General features: G+C 45.2%; 1 protein-coding gene across 1 annotated transcript in view; it reads left to right on the forward strand.

Annotated features, from left to right (window-relative positions):
• Positions 1–15,147: 15,147 nt before the first annotated feature.
• PHF19 (PHD finger protein 19) overlaps positions 15,148–16,473 on the forward strand; it is a 33,625-nt gene continuing 32,299 nt past the window's right edge. Inside the window, exon 1 of the mRNA XM_038745474.1 lies at positions 15,148–15,206. The gene's annotated coding sequence lies outside the window, so the exon portion shown is untranslated. The remainder of the gene's footprint in view (positions 15,207–16,473) is intronic.

Here is a 16,473-nt window from a genome sequence, read left to right on the forward strand (position 1 = left end):
AGGGGTGAATAAAAGGTGCTAATCCAAGGGCAAGGGTGATCCAGAAGTGGGTGAGAGAAGAGGAAACCAGGGCTTAATTGGGAAAGGCCTCTTGAAGTTTAATAAAAAAAACTTGGAAGGTGAGGAGAGTAATCATCTGTTGGATTTGAAGAGGGAGGATGTTACAGGTCAGAGGTAGGACGTGGGCAAGGAGTTGGCAATGAGATAGATGAGACAGAGATAGAGTGAGTAGGTTGGCATTAGAGGGAGGAGCAAAGTGTACGGATTGGCTTGTAGTAGGAGATCAGTGAGATAAGGTAGATAAGGGCAAGGTGACAGTGATTTAAAGCCGGTGGCAAGGAGTTTCTGTTTGATGAGATAGATCAATCAATCTATCATTCATATTTATTTAGTGCTTACCATGTGCTTATCACTGTACCAAGAGCTTGGGAGACTAGACTGTGAGCCCACTGTTGGGTAGGGACTGTCTCTATATGTTGCCAACTTGTACTTTCCAAGTGCTTAGTACAGTGCTCTGTACACAGTAAGCACTCAATAAATACGACTGATTGATTGATTGATTGGGAGAGTACGATATAACAGAGTTGGTGGATACGTTCCCTGCCCACAGAGAACTTATGGTCTAGAGGGAGATACAGACATTAATATGGGCAACTACTGGAGGCTCTTGAAGAATGGAGAAATATGGACTGAATGGTTTTGTAGAAAAATGATCCTAGAAGGCCTGTGTGCAATAGTGAGAGGGATCATTCACTCCCAGGCTCTGCAGAGACAAGGCAGATATCTCTGGGTGTATACAGTTTATCTCCACCCTCTCTTGCTTGGAATACCCTCCACCTATCTTCATCCCATCCTGATAATCCCTGGAGGAACAAACTGGAATGCCTTATACCAGAATTACATTCTGACTGGAGTAATCATGATAATTGTGGTAGTTGTGCACTTACTATGTGCCAAGCACTATAATAAGTGCTAGAGTAGATGCACGATAGCCAGATCAACACAGTCCCTGTCCCAAATGAAGCTCGCAGTCTAAGTGGGAGGGAGAACAGGTCCCCATTTTACAGATGAGGAAACTGAGGCACAGAAAAGTTCAGTGACTGGCCAAGATCACATAGCAGTCAGGTGGCAGAGTTGAGATTGGAACCCAAGTCCCCTAACTCCCAGGCCTGTGCTCTCTTCAGTAGACTACACTGCTTCTCCACGGAGCTTTCAAAGCTCCCAAAGTGGATCGTGAGTACAAGGAAAAATCCCATCGCAGTAGATGAAAAGCATTCTCCATCTCAGTTCAAGGCTGAAAATGCTAGGAATATGATAGAGGGAGTAGAAGGGAATGTTTTTCGTCTGAGCAGTCGTGATTCCTCCCACAGCATCCCAAGTGTCCAGAAACTCAAAAAATGGTTTCACAGACCTTTCGGGAAAAAAACACTGGGATTTTACAAAACCTTAACTTTACCTTTGCGGTTTTTGTTTTAAAATTGTTGAAGATGGTAAGCCTGTAGGATAGTTTGAAACTCAAAATACCCAGTGGAGGTTGGAAGTAGGGTGGCCATTTGGCTGTGTTAGGACCAGACAGTCCAGTTATTTATTTATTTATTTATTTATTTTTATGATATTTGTTAAACACTTACTATGTCCCAGGCAGTGTACTAAGCACTGGAATAGATACAAGCTAATTGGATCCCTGTCCCACATAGGGCTCACAGTTTCAACCCCCAGTTTACAGATGAGGTAACTGAGGCACTGAGAAATTAAGTGACTTGTCCAAGGTCACACAGCAGACAAGGGCGGAGCCAGGATTAGAACCCAGGTCATTTATTCATCTTTCATTCATTCAATCATACTTATTGAGCACTTACTGTGTGCAGAGCACTGCACTAAGCGGTTGGGAGAGTACAGCACAACAATAAGCAGACACATTCCCTGCCCACGGTGAGCTTACAGTCTACAGGTCCTTCTGACTCCCAGTCCTGTGCTCTATCCACTAGGCTACACTGTTTCCAGTTATCAGCTAGTATGTTTCCTGTCCGGTAAGAACAATGCTCCAGAAACCTTTATTTCTGGGATTTTTATTTTAAGCATCCAGCCACCCTCTGCCTCCATTTCTGCTGCCAAATTCCATGGCTCGGAAGCAGCTCCTGTGTTAACAGGGAACTGGAAGGGAGTGCAATGATTCTGGAGCAGTGGAGCAGGTCACGTTGCCCTTCAAAGAAGCAACCTAGCATCAGGTGGACTCAGGGGGACATCTGCAAAATACTCCATACTATGCCATAATGCTATGCTGAGGGCTGGTGCCATTCTGCAGGCTGGTATAACGCTGGCAACATCAAGTGCATCCTGGTGATTGGGATCTCCATGCACTTCCACTGGCCACTCTAGTTGGAAGACAACTTGCTTACACAAAATCTCTTGCTCCTTCTACAAGGCCTGGACCAGAACAGATATGGTGGTAATCAATCAATCAATCAGATTTATTGAGTGCTTATTGTGTGCTGAGCACTGTACTGAGTGCTTGGGAGAGTATGATATAACAGAGTTAGTAGACACGTAACCTGCCCTCAACGAGCTTATGGTCTTGGGGGGAGGCACTTGTTATAAATAAATGAATTATGGATATGTACGGAAGTGTTCTGGGGCTGAGGTGGATGAAAGGTTTATTCGGATGACTTGACACCTGTCCACATGTTTTGTTTTGTTGTCTGTCTCCCCTTCTAGACTGTGAGCCCGTTGTTGGGTAGGGACCGTCTCTATATGTTGCCAATTTGTACTTCCCAAGTGCTTAGTACAGTGCTCTGCACACAGTAAGGGCTCAATAAATACGCTTGAATGAATAAATGAATGAACCCAAGTGCAAGGTTGGGATAACAGTGTGAATGAGTGTTTCAGGGGCATTTCAGTGGCCTTTTCCTGTCTCTCTAAGATGGAAACTGGAGGAAGAATAGAGGGTCCCCAGATTAAAAAATGCTGAGATGGAGCAGAGAGTCCTGCTGGACCTTCTTCAGGGGATGGGAAAAAGAAGAGCCCAAAAGGGGGCACATGCAGTCTGGAAGGGCATTCATTCATTCAATCGCATTTATTGAGCACTTACTGTGTGCAGAACACTGTACTAAGCGCTTGGGAAGTACAAGTCGACAACACAACACTTACATATGGAGCTAAGGAGAGTCTTAGGGCACCTCGCCCAGCCGGAGACTTCAGGGGTCACCAGCAGAAAAGTTGGAAACCTGCCCAAAGGGGCAAGGAATTGTCTGAATTCTGCCTGTGAGAGCCAGGGAAAGTCTTCATAGGGACAGTTGAAACCCCTTTAAATTAAACTAGCCCAAGTCCAGGCAAATCAATGCCACACTGAACATGCAGGTGGAAATCGTTATTGTCTTGTCTCTTGAATGACTTCTAGTTATTTTTGTTTACAGGTTTGCTTATTGGACTTTGTCAGGTGGAAATTCATTAAGAATGAGAGTGACTATTGGACTAGGATGTATTTTTTGATTACCCATAGGCATAAATGAACCACTTGATGTACCATGTGACACATAAGTAAGAAAAGAAAGAATGCACTCCTTTGCCCCCATCCTTCATGAGATAAGCCTCTAAACCTCCATGAGGCTTCTTGTCTTGCCTTATGCTGTCGAGTCATCTCCGACCCATAGCAATTCCATGGACACATCTCTCCCAGAACGCTTCACCTCCATCTGCAATCGTTGTTAGTATATCCATAGACTTTTCTTGGTAAAAATACAGCAGTGCTTTACCATTGCCTCCTTCCATGCAGTAAACTTGAGTCTCTGCCCTCGCCTCTCTCCCATGCCACTGCTGTACAGCGCAGGTGAGTTTTGACGTGTAGCAGGTTGCCTTCCACTCGCTAGCCACTGCCCAAGCTAGGAATGGGATCTGCTTCCCATAGCCGACACTGGTAGAGTATGGGAAACTCTCCAGGTGTGATTCAGAGAGGGATGAGGCTTCTCTGATTATTATTTACAAAAGAAAATGGGTGCTTGAATTTCAGTATAGTAAGAAGGCTGTATTGATTTGATTTTTGTAGCATTTCCCAGCAACCACTAGTATAATGCCACACAGTTTATTTTTGTCTTGTACTGTAAGGAATATGGGAGCAGAAGAGAGGATATGCCCAGGGCTGGGAGCTATCATTGGTTTCCAACCTGTTGGAATACTTCCCCACAGCTTGTAGTGGAGGGTTCTACTAACTAGTCTAGTCAGTCAGCCAATCAATCAATCGTATTTACTGAGCGCTTACTGTGTGCAGAGCACTGTACTAAGCGCTTGGGAAGTACAAGTTGGCAACATATAGAGACAGTCCCTACCCAACAGTGGGCTCACAGTCTAAAAGGGGGAGACAGAGAACAAAACCAAACATACTGACAAAATAAAATAAATAGAATAGATATGTACAAGTAAAATAAATAAATAAATAAATAAATAAATAAATAGAGTAATAAATATGTACAAACATATATACATATATACAGGTGCTGTGGGGAAGGGAAGGAGGTAAGATGGTGGGGATGGAGAGGGGAACGAGGGGGAGAGGAAGGAAGGGGCTCAGTCTGCTCGGGGGGGTCGCGTAACTAGTATCAATCGTATTTATTGCTCTGTGTGCAGAGCACTGTACTAAGCATTTGGGACAGTACAGTATAACAATAAATAGACACCTTCCCTGCCCACAATAAGCTTACTGTCTAGAGGGGAGTTTTCAGTCTAGGCTACCAATGGATCTTGCAAGTTGGTGGGGGCTCTGAAAAAACTGATGTTGAAGAAAGCTGGTTTTCTAAGAGCCTTGCAATCTGGGGCTAATTTCTTCAGATTTGTCATCTTGCTCTGGTGATGATCTGATGATGGAAGCAGCATGGTCTGGTGGAAAGAGCATGGACCTGGAATTCAGAGGGTGTGAGTTCTAATCCTGGCTCTGCCACATCTCTGCTGGTCAAGTCACTTAACTTCTCTGTGCCATAGTTACCTCATCTGTGAAGTGGGGATTAAGACCGTGAGCCCCATGTGGAACACAGACTGTGTACAACCTGATTACCTTGTATGTACCCCAGTGTTTAGAACAGTGCTTGGCACATAGTAAGTGATTAACAAATACCACAATTATTATAATTATTATTATTATTCCTTCCTCTGCCAGAGTGCCTGAAGCCTGTGGCTGAACAAGAAAATTTTAGGAGTCATATTTTGCTGGTCCTGGTAAGCGGTAATTTCTTGGGGGTTGTTACTATAGGGCTGCTTAATCAAAATAGTCTCAAAGTCTGTACCTGCCCTTTTTTCTCTCATAATGGGTCATTTAAATGGCAAAATAATGCCAAATGGTCTGCATTTGCTAGCAAGCCACACTATGGAGGGGTGGGAAAGGGATGGCCTTGTGTCTGCGGGCAGTTTTGTGACAGAAGGATCGTAGCTGAATGAGCTTTCGCCAGTAACATTGCTGACTCGAGCTGCATTTAGATACATTCCCAAGTTCAGTGGTTAGTTACTGAACTGATGCTGACTGGAATGTGGTTCAGCTGGGATGGGCCTTCTCTGTTCAGAAAAGCGGCAATGGGAAGGGTCTGAAGTCTGATCTCTCCTATTTAGCCACCAGAAGAGAGAGGTAACAGTTACTGTATGTATATGTGCAAATTCGTTTTTTCTGTCTATCCTGTTAGAGTGGAAGCTTCTTGTGAGCAGGAAACATGTTGTATGTTTCTCTTTGTCTCCCACATGCTTGTAACAGTCAAATGTCATTACTGCTACTATCACTAATAATAATACTTGTGGTATTTGTTAAGCACTTAGTATGTGCCAAGCACTGTAATCAATCATATTTATTGAGCACTTCCGATGTGCAGAGCACTGTATTAAGCGCTTGGGAGAGTACAGTATAAGCTACCACTACTATTTCCACCACCACTACTACTAGAGAAGCAGCGTGACCCAGAGGAAAGAGGGTGGGCCTGGGAATCAGAGGACCTGGGTTCTAATTTCGGCTCTGACACATGCCCGCTGTGTGATCTTGGGCAAGTCACTTAACTTATCTGTGCTTCTTCTGTAAAATGGGAATTAAATCCCTCCTTCTTAGACTATGAGCCCCATTTGAGGAGGAGATTGTGTCCGTCCTGATTAAGGTGTATCTATACCTAACAAATGCTGTTATTATTATACTCATTATTATTATTATTGATATTATTATTAGTATTACTGCTACTGCTAAATGTTCTCAAGAGAGTGAGAAATGTAGAAATGTCACAGAGCATAACACATTTTTCCTTGGAAAAGTTACAATAGAAGTCCTCCGTTCTGGAGAGGAAACTTTGAAGTCGGCTGGATTCAAGGACACTAGCGCTCTCAGTGAACTTTGCTATCAATCTTGATAATGTCTAGTAGCAGAGATTCACTTTTGGGGACCAATGCATGTTTCCTTTTTGATTCTCTTCTGGATGTGGGCAGGGCAAAGGAGTAGGAGTATCCTAGACATAACTGGTACTTTACCTTTGATTGCTGAATTTTGAGTCATAGTTATTGAAACTATAAAACTACATTCTCAAGAGAGGAGTCAACAATACTTGCCAGGTAAGGAGACTATTTTAATTACCTAATTCCAACTTTTGGGGTGTCATTTTAGGAGCAAATAATTTCAAGAGTGATAATTATTTTAGCTGCCTACATGAATACTGAGCCTTACTCCATTTGTTTTGCCATACTCTTGTTCTTACCAGTTGGGTTTATTTTTTTTTCTCCTGCTCCCACCGTATATATACAATTTAGATTGCAAATACTTTGAGGGCAGTGACCACATCTTATATTTTTATTGTGTTCTCCCAAAATCTTAGTACGGCAATCTGCACATTCATTTATTCATTCAATCATATTTATTAAGCACTTACTGTGTGCAGAGCACTGTCCTAAGCACTTGGGAAAGTACAATCCAACAACAACAAACAATGATATTCCCTGCCCACAACGAGCTCACAGTCTTCAGGAGGGGAATCAGACATCAATACAAATAAATAAAATTAAAGATATATATGTAAGCGTTGAATAAGTACCATTGATTAGTACAGTGCCCTGAATATAGTACGTGCTCAGTAAATACTATTGAATAAAATCTATGGGAATTTTCTAATTAGTAATCATATTGAATAGCCCTCTTACAATGACCCCAAAGAAGGTGTCACCATGGTCTCTCTCTAAATGATTTTTGAGTGGATGGTTGGTTTTGAAGTGTTGCAATAGAAGACTCGCTTTGGATCAAAAATGTTATGTGGATCATTGAGAGAAGGCAAAAGATATATGGAAGGATTTGGGATTCCTGAGTGTGATCCACAAATAAAGAGATCCCTTTGAATGTATGTGCTTTTCCAAATGGTTACATTGTGAGGATACAGCCTGCCTGATTTTCACCCAAGGTGGCTACCTTTCAGCTACAAGTGACTTCTTGGAAAACAGGATGGAAGGAGAGGAGCAATCGTAGAACTAATCATATGGTCCTGCCCAACCATGAAGAACATGCCCAAGGTTGGACTGACCTGAGATAGAAAAGTCAGCCCTTAGTAATGAGAAGTCAAGGATGTGCTGAAACAGTTGAAGCCTGTTCACCCAAATCTGTCTACTGCTTGAATCAGTCAACAGTATGCATTCATTCATTCATTCGATTGCATTTATTGAGCGCTTACCTTGCACAAAGCACTGCATTAAGCACTTGGGAGAGTACAACACAACAACAAATGAGCGCTTACTGTGTGCAGAGCACTGTATTAAGTGCTAGGGAAAGTACACTCTAACAGACTTGGCAGACCCGTTTCCCACCCACAAAGCACTTACTGTTAAAAGGGAGGAGGTGGTTCCATCAGCCCAAATCTTTTTTTTTCTTTGATGGTCATATATTTTTCTTGTTCAAATGTGCGATCGTAAATGAGTCAGATGATTCCACTGATGATACCAACCACAGTAATAGCCACAGAAAGCACCTAACTATATCTTTCCATGGTCCTCTCCTTTCTCAGGAGCTGAAAGCACCTTTGCAGGCTTTTTCTCATCATGGCCCATTACAGCACGTGAGTGACAGATATGAAAATAAAGAAAGAAAAAGGGAATAAGGGACACTTACGGTCTTTGTTCAGAGTTATCCACTAAATTAGTGTTGAGAGTTTGGACTCTCACCTTTAAAGCATTCAATCACCTTGCCCCCTCCTACCTTATCTCACATCTCTCCCACTACAACCCAGCCCTCACACTTCACTCCTCTAGTGACAACCTACTCACTCTTACTTGATCTCCTCTATCTCACTGCTAACCTCCCAACCAGGTCCCGCCTCTGGCCTGGAACACCCTTCCCCTTCATATACAAAGATGTTCACTCTCCTCACCTTCCAAGCCTTACTGAAGGCACATCTCCAAGAGGCCTTCCTTGGCTAAGCCCTAATTTCCTCTTCTCCCACTCGTTTCTGAGTCACCCTTGCACTTGGATTTGCACTCTTTATTTCCCCTCCCTCAACCCCACAGACCTTATGTACATATCCTTGATTTATTCATTAATACTGATGTCTGTCTCCCCCCTCTAGACTATAAATTTGTTGTGGGCAGGGAATAATAATGATGGTTTTTGTTAAGCGCTTACTATGTGCCAAACACTGTTCTAAGCGCTGGGGTAGATTCAAGGTAACGAGGTTGTCCCACGTGGGGCTCACAGTCTTAATCCCCATTTTACAGATGAGGTAACTGAGGCCTAGAGAAGTGAATAGACTTGCCCAAAGTCACACAGCTGACAAGTGGCAGAGTCAGGATTAGAACCCACAGCCTCTGACTCCCAAGCCCGGGCTCTTTCCACTAGGCCACACTGCTTCTCAGGGCATGTGTCTACCAACTCCATTACATTGTACTCTTCCAAGTGTTTAGTGCAGTGCCCTGCACACAGTAAGTGTTCAATAAATACAGTTGATTGGTCGATTAATTGAACTGTGGAAAAATTTGAAGTCACATAAAAACAGTGGTATTTTTTAAGCATGCCAAGCCCTGTACTAAGCGCTGGCATAGATACAAAATATTCAAGTCCCACATGGGGCTCACAGTCTAAGTAGGAGGGAGCAAGGGTATTGAATCCCCATTTTGCAGATGAGGGAACTGAGGCCCGGAGAAGTTAAGTGTCTTGCCCAAGGTCACATTGTAGGTACATGGTGGAATCAGGATTAGAACCCACATCCTTGGACTCCCAGCCCTGTGCTCTTTCCACTAGGCCTTGCTGCTTCTAGCTGAAGGTGGCACGATGGCTACTCCTATATTGTTATATTCATCTTGAACATATCCTGTATTATACTGCGTTAGCAATACTCTATCTGTGTATGTATTGGACCTATTCGCTCTCAATCTGAAAACCTCATCAAGTGTAAAGCCCGATTTCCTCACTCCCAATTATAATAATAATCAAACAATTGTATTTATTGAGTTCCTCAGAGCACTGTACTAAGTGCTTGAGAAAGTGCAATAGAACTAGTAGACGTGATCTCTGCCCTCGAGTAGTTTATATTCAAAATGAAGGATGACTTTTCTGTTACTTTCATGAATAATCCATCATATCGACTACTAAGTTAAAACAATAAATAAAATGACTTGCTTTCTGGGAACTAGAAGTCCACACAATCATTAAAATGATGATACCTAGAAAATATTGATTTGGGAAGATTAAATTGTAAATTGGATTAAATTGCATTTGCTCTCCAGTGCTTGGTTTCAGTGCTAGGAGAGACAGCACGGACTAGTGGAAAGAACATGAAATCTGGCAAGTCTCAGTTCTGTGATTGGCCTGATGGGTTAACTTGGACACTTTGCCTCTCTGTGGCTCAATTTCCACATCCATAAAATGGGGATAAGATACCAAGTTTCCCTACCTCTTGCCCTGGGAGTCCTGTGTGGGAAAGAGACCATGTCTGGTCTGATTATCTTCCATCTACCCCAGCACTTGGAACCTAATAACCACTTAATTAACATAATAGGGAAGTAGCATGACCCAGTGGAAAGAGCACAGGCCTGAGAGTCAGAGGACCTGGTTTCTCATACAGTTTCTACCATATTCCTGCTCTGTGACCTTGAGCAAGTCTCTTAACGTCTCTGTGCCTCAGTTCTCTCATCCCTATACCTGTTTTCCTTCCTACTTAGACTGTGAGCCCCATGTGGGACCTGATTATCCTGTATCTATCCCAGCACTTAGTACAGTGCTTGGAACATAGTATGAGCTTAACAAATATTATCATTATTATTATTATTAATTGTTATTATCAGTTCTTTGACTATAGAAGGTATTCAGTAAATGTCATTAATTAATCAATCAGTAGAATTTATTACGCACTTACTGTACAAACAGCACCCCAGGGACACGAACTGTGTTTAAATTCCCACCTGTATATTTTTTCTCAGGGTTATTATTAATAATAATAATGATAATAATGGCATTTATTATTATTATTAATAATGACATTTGTTAAGTGCTTACTATGTGCAAAGCACTGTTCTAAGCGCTGGGGAGGCTACAAGGTGATCAGGTTGTCCCACGGGGGGGCTCACAGTCTTCATCCCCATTTTACAGATGAGGTCACTGAGGCACAGAGAAGTTAAGTGACTTGCCCAAAGTCACACAGATGACAATTGGCGGAGCAGGGATTTGAACCCATGAACACTGACTCCAAAGCCTGTGCTCTTTCCAGTGAGCCACACTGCTTCCAGGGTTCTATTTCTACTAGAAGTAAAGGATAAGTCCCTGCTCTCAAGGACCTTACAGATCAATACCAATTCTGTTGTATTGAACTCTCTCAAGCTCTTAGTAAATTACTCTGCACAGAATAGCTACTCAATAAATACAATTAATTGATTGGTTGGTTCAGTGGGGACAGAAGGAAAAGCATAGGTGCAACTGGTAATAACAAGAGTGCGGAAAAATGAATAAATGAATAACAATAATAATTGTGATATTTGTAAAGCATTTACTATGTGTGAGGCACTGTACTAAGCACTGGGGTAGGTACAAGCAAATTGGCTTGGACACAGTCTCTGTCCCATGTGGGGCTGAAAGTCTTACTCCCCATTTTACAGATGAGGTAACTGAGGTACAGAGAAGTAAAGTGACTTGGCCATGGTCATACAGCAGATAAGTGGCAGAGTAGGGATTAGACCCCATGACCTTACGACTGCCAGTCCCAGTCACGGCATGCTACATTAATGTGAAGAGTGGCTGGGGGTGATATACTGAGGAGGTGAGAAAGGCAGGGAAAGTACCTAACCAACTCTGCTGTACGGTGACCTTCCAAGTGCTTAGAACGGTATTCTGCACCTAGGAACACCATTTCAGGCCATACTTTGTTCTACTGCCCAGATAGTTTTTCACACAGCATGTTTCCCCACTCCTCAAGAGCCTCCAGTAGTTGCCCATTCAGCTCCACATCAAACAGAAACCCCTTACCATGGGGTTTAAAGAACTCAATCACCTTGCCCCCCACCCCTGCTATCTTACCTCCCTGATTTCCTTCTATACCTCAGCCTTCACACTTTACTCCTCTAATGCCAACAAACTCACTCTACCTTGATCTCATCTGTCTTGCTGCCGTCCCCTCCCCCATGTCCTGCCTCTGGCTTGGAACTCCCTCCCCCTTTATATCTGACCAACATTCACTCTCCCCACCTTCAAAGCCTTATTAAAAGCACATTCCTCCAAGAGGCCTTCTCTGACTCAGCTCTCATTTCCTTTTCTCCCACTCCCTTCTGCGTCATCCTTGCACTAGGAATTACACCCCTCTCTCAGCCCCATAGCACTTATGTACATATCCATAATTTAATGTATTTATATTAATGTCTGCCTCCCCTTTTAGACTGTAAGCTCATTATGAGTAGGGAAAGTGTCTACCAACTCTGTTATATTGCACTTTCCCAAGCGCTTAGTATAGTGCTCTGCACATAGCAAGCACTCAATAACGTTTGACTGATTGATTGAACGAATGAATATCATTGATTGAACAAATGAATACCATTGATTGATTGACTGAATGCATTTTTCAAAGGGCTTTGAAGATGGGGAGCTATGGTCTGGAATGATGGATGAGGCACATATAGAAGGTCAGAGATGGAGGAGAGAAAAGCTGTGAGCTGGGAAGGAAGGAAGAAGTGCTAAGCCTTGAAACCCAAGGTCAGGAGTTTCTGCTTGATGTGGAGGGAAATAAGTAGCCATTAGAGGTATTTGAGGAGTGAAGTGATGTGTGCTTAAACAATGTTTTAGAAAGATAACCTGGGGAGAAGTGTGCAGGACAGATTGAAGAAGTGTGAGGTTGGAAGTGAGAATAGAGAAGAAGTTAATTGCCATAAACTAATTGGGATGTGACAAGAATTTGAACAAGGGAGGTGCCTGTATGGTTGGAGAGGAAAGGGAAAATCCAGAAAATATCCAGAAGCAAAAACCAGAAGGATTGTGTAAGAGATTGAATTTGAGAGTTAAAAGACAGAGAAGGAGTGGAAGGTGAAATTAAAGTTGAAAGCTCTTTGTGGGCAGGGAATGTGTCTACCAAAACTGTTGTATTGCACTCTCCCGAAGCACTCACTGAATACCATTGATTGATTGAAGCTGAACGTTTCTGGGACACAGAAGAGGGTGGTGGTGTAAACTGGGACGAGGAAGTTAAGAGGAGTTGCAAAGGTAAGAAGTTTGGTTTTTGCCCTGTTGAATTTAAATTCTAGACAGGGCTGCCCTAGAGAAAAAATGAAATAGGAGGCTAAAGAGCAGGTGAGAGGTTGGGGCTGGTTAGATAATTGGCCATTTAGAAGTAGAAGCTAATACCATTTGAGCAAACAAGGAGCCTGAGTGAGGGTATAGTGAGAAGAGATGGGGATGCACACCAGAGCCTTGTAGTAGACCCCCTTTTAGGGATTAGAGATAAAAGAGGAGCCAGGAAAGGAGACAGAGAAGGACTGGTCAAAGACGTAGGAAAAGAATCAGGTCAGTGTCTTGTCAGCAAAATCAAGATCAGATGATGATATTGAAAATTTAGAAGAGATGGGCATCTGGGTGATGGCTATTACAAATTGTTCTATAAAAGGTAAATGTTGTCTAGTAATTTCCAGGATGAGCACCAAAAAATATTGCCTAAATACAATGGCTTGGAGTAAAACCTGAGGAATTTTGTCCAAAGCCTAGAACTCATTTACCAGAAGGCAGAAGCCTTTTCTTCTGCCATTTCACAAGATCTGTGTCTTATACATTGCTTTGAGGCATATTGCATCAAGTACCAAGAAAGAAATAAAAAACAATATTACAGGTGCAATCGGCTTTCTACAAGATGGTACTTTAACTCGAGATATGGCTCTTTCAAGTGACTTTTCCAAGGGATAATTCTCTTGTCATAGGGCTTGTTGAGTGCCCAGACCCCCCTTGTTTTGGCAACACCAAAGGAAATTCCTCCGCCACGATATTTTTAATTTTTGAAAGGCATTGTAATTACAGTTGTATTAACAAGGTGAATATACTAGTGGGATGGAATTAATGTTAATGAAAACGGGGGTATGTTCTTTAGAAATAATTAAGTTATTGTGAGAGAACCTGCTTTGACATCCAGCAGTCATTGACCCCCGCCCCTCCGCCTTCCCTCTCCTTCCTGGTCTCTGAGAAATTTGAGGAGGGAAAGGAACGGTCCTCACAGGTTAGGGTCCTGCATGACACACCTAGGTGGAATGCAGGAAAGAGGAAAATGTATCAGAATCAAGAGTCTTGGCAAGGGTGGGGCAGGGATCAGAAACATTGGAGGATGAGAGTTGGGCCCTCAGACAGCGCTCAATAAATTCCACTGAACGAACGAATCGGGGGGCGTTGGGTTCCTTGGTGCCAGTCTCTGAGATACTTGAGGAGGGAAAGGAACGGTTTTCACAGGTTAGGGTCCTGCCTGAGACACCTAGGTGGAATGCAGGAAAGGGGAAAAAGAATCAGGCGATTGACTCTTGGCAGGAGTGGGGCTGGGAGCAGAAACAAGGGTAGACGGTGGGGATAGGAGGGTGAGAGGTGGGCCCTCAGACAGTGCTCAATCAATTACACCGAATGAACGAATTGGGGGGCGTTGGGTTCCTTGGTGCCAGTCTCTGAGATACTTGAGGAGGGAAAGGAACGGTTTTCACAGGTTAGGGTCCTGCCTGAGACACCTAGGTGGAATGCAGGAAAGAGGAAAAAGAATCAGGCGATTGACTCTTGGCAGGAGTGGGGCTGGGAGCAGAAACAAGAGCAGATGGTGGGGATAGGAGGGTGAGAGGTGGGCCCTCAGACAGCGCTCAATAAATTACACCGAATGAACGAATTGGGGGGCTTTTGGTTCCTTGGTGCTGGCTGCCCCTTCGCCCAGGAAAGCCAGCCAGTCCTGTCGGTGGGAAATGGGGGCCACCGCCTAGATGGGACAAATCGCTGGGGTTTTCCCCTTTTGAAGGCGTGAGGGGAGGGGGGCAGAGGGAAGGCTTTGAGGTTTTGCACCCCTAACCCCCACTTGCTCCCCCTCCCCAGGGACAATCCTCCCCGGGACAGGGGGCGAGGGAAGGAGAGGAAGGAAGAGAAGTCGCCGAAAACCCAAACCTCAACTTGGGGAGACTGAGTCGACCGACTCTGTCCCAGCTTGGTGGTCCGCACCCGGGGATGGGGGGGGGCGATCCGCAAAAAGGATCGATCGATTGGGGGATCGGGGCCGCGCACGTGTGTGCGAGTGAGTGCACACGTGTGGGTGAGTGTGCGTACACGTGTGAGCGGGAGATGGGGGGGGCGGGGGGAGGGCGCGGGAGGGACGCGGCCCCTTTAACTGCAGCCTCCCCGGGCTGGGGACTCTGCCTAACTTCCTGCCCAATGATGGGGAGGAGGAGGAGAGGGAGGATGCCCCTGCTAATTGCATAAGCAAAACGTAAATAATTCGCGGGAAAAAAAAAAAAGGAGAGAGAGAGGAGAGAGAGGAAAAGATGGCGACCCGCATCTCTCTGCCCCCTGCCTAAGCCGGGCCCCGCACATCCCGGGCTGCACATCTGGGGGGAAGGAGAGGGGGCATGGGCCAAACCCCCACGCACTGAGAGCGGGAGGGACGGAGAGAAGAGGAGCCCGTAGTCGCCCCCCTTTTCCCCCCCTTCCCCCCTTCTTGCACCTCCCCCCCCCCCCCCATGTGCCTGGAGATCGGGCAGAGACGGGGCCGGACAGACGGACCCACGGACGGGTAAGGAGGAGGCCCCGCGGGATGGGCTGCGGGCAGAGGACCATTTCTGGTCCCTTTCGGGGGGCTCCTCTTCTCCCCCCATCCCCGGCCCCCGCTCCTCCCCCCGGATCGGTGGCCACCGAGGGGCGCCCCGCCGGGGGGACGGGGACCTCTCCGGGGTCGCCCCCCACCCCAGGCCATGCCAGCCCCCCGGGGAGGAGGGGAGCCTACTTTTTAATCTGATTTCTGCCGCAACTTTTTCCTTCCCCGCCCTCGGACTGACGTGCACGTTTTGGGGAAGGCTAGAGAGAGGGAGACCCCCCCCCCTCCTCCATCCCCCCGGATCGGGATGGTCCCGCGGGGGGCACCCCGGGCATGGTGCCCCACCGGTTTTTCCTTTCCTTTTTTCTTATTTAATAAGCTCTCCTTTTAGACTGTGAGCCCACTCTTTTAGACTGTGAGCCCACTCTCTTTTAGACTGGGAGCCCACTCTCTTTTAGACTGGGAGCCCACCCTTTTAGACTGTGAGCCCACTGTTGGGTAGGGACTGTCTCTATATGTTGCCAATTTGTACTTCCCAAGCGCTTAGTACAGTGCTCTGCACAGAGTACGCGCTCAATAAATATGATTGATTGATTGATTTTAGACTGTGAGCCCACTCTCTTCTAGACTGTGAGCCCACTCTTTTAGACTGTGAGCCCACTCTCTTTTAGACTGCGAGCCCACTCTTTTAGACTGTGAGCCCACTCTTTTAGACTGCGAGCCCACTCTCTTTTAGACTGTGAGCCCACCCTTTTAGACTGTGAGCCCAATGTTGGGTAGGGACTGTCTCTCTATGTTGCCAATTTGTACTTCCCAAGCGCTTAGTACAGTGCTCTGCACATAGTAAGCGCTCAATAAACATGATTGATTGATTGATTTTAGACTGCGGGCCCACTCTCTTTTAGACTGTGAGCCCACCCTTTTCGACTGTGAGCCCAATGTTGGGTAGGGGCTGTCTCTCTATGTTTCCAATTTGTACTTCCCAAGTGCTTAGTACAGTGCTCTGCACATAGTAAGCGCTCACTAAACATGATTGATTGATTTTAGACTGCGGGCCCACCCTTTGAGACTGTGAGCCCACCGTTGGGTAGGGACTGTCCCTCTCTGTTGCCAACTTGTCCTTCCCAAGCGCTTAGTCCAGTGCCCCGCACACCGCCAGCGCTCAATCAATACGATTGATTGATTGATTGATTGATTCTTCCCTCCCTTTCCCCGGCCCCAACGGTTAGATGCCCGTCTCGGGGGC

The sequence above is a fragment of the Tachyglossus aculeatus genome, chromosome 4, assembly GCF_015852505.1.
Source record: "Tachyglossus aculeatus isolate mTacAcu1 chromosome 4, mTacAcu1.pri, whole genome shotgun sequence".
Lineage (NCBI taxonomy): Eukaryota > Metazoa > Chordata > Mammalia > Monotremata > Tachyglossidae > Tachyglossus > Tachyglossus aculeatus.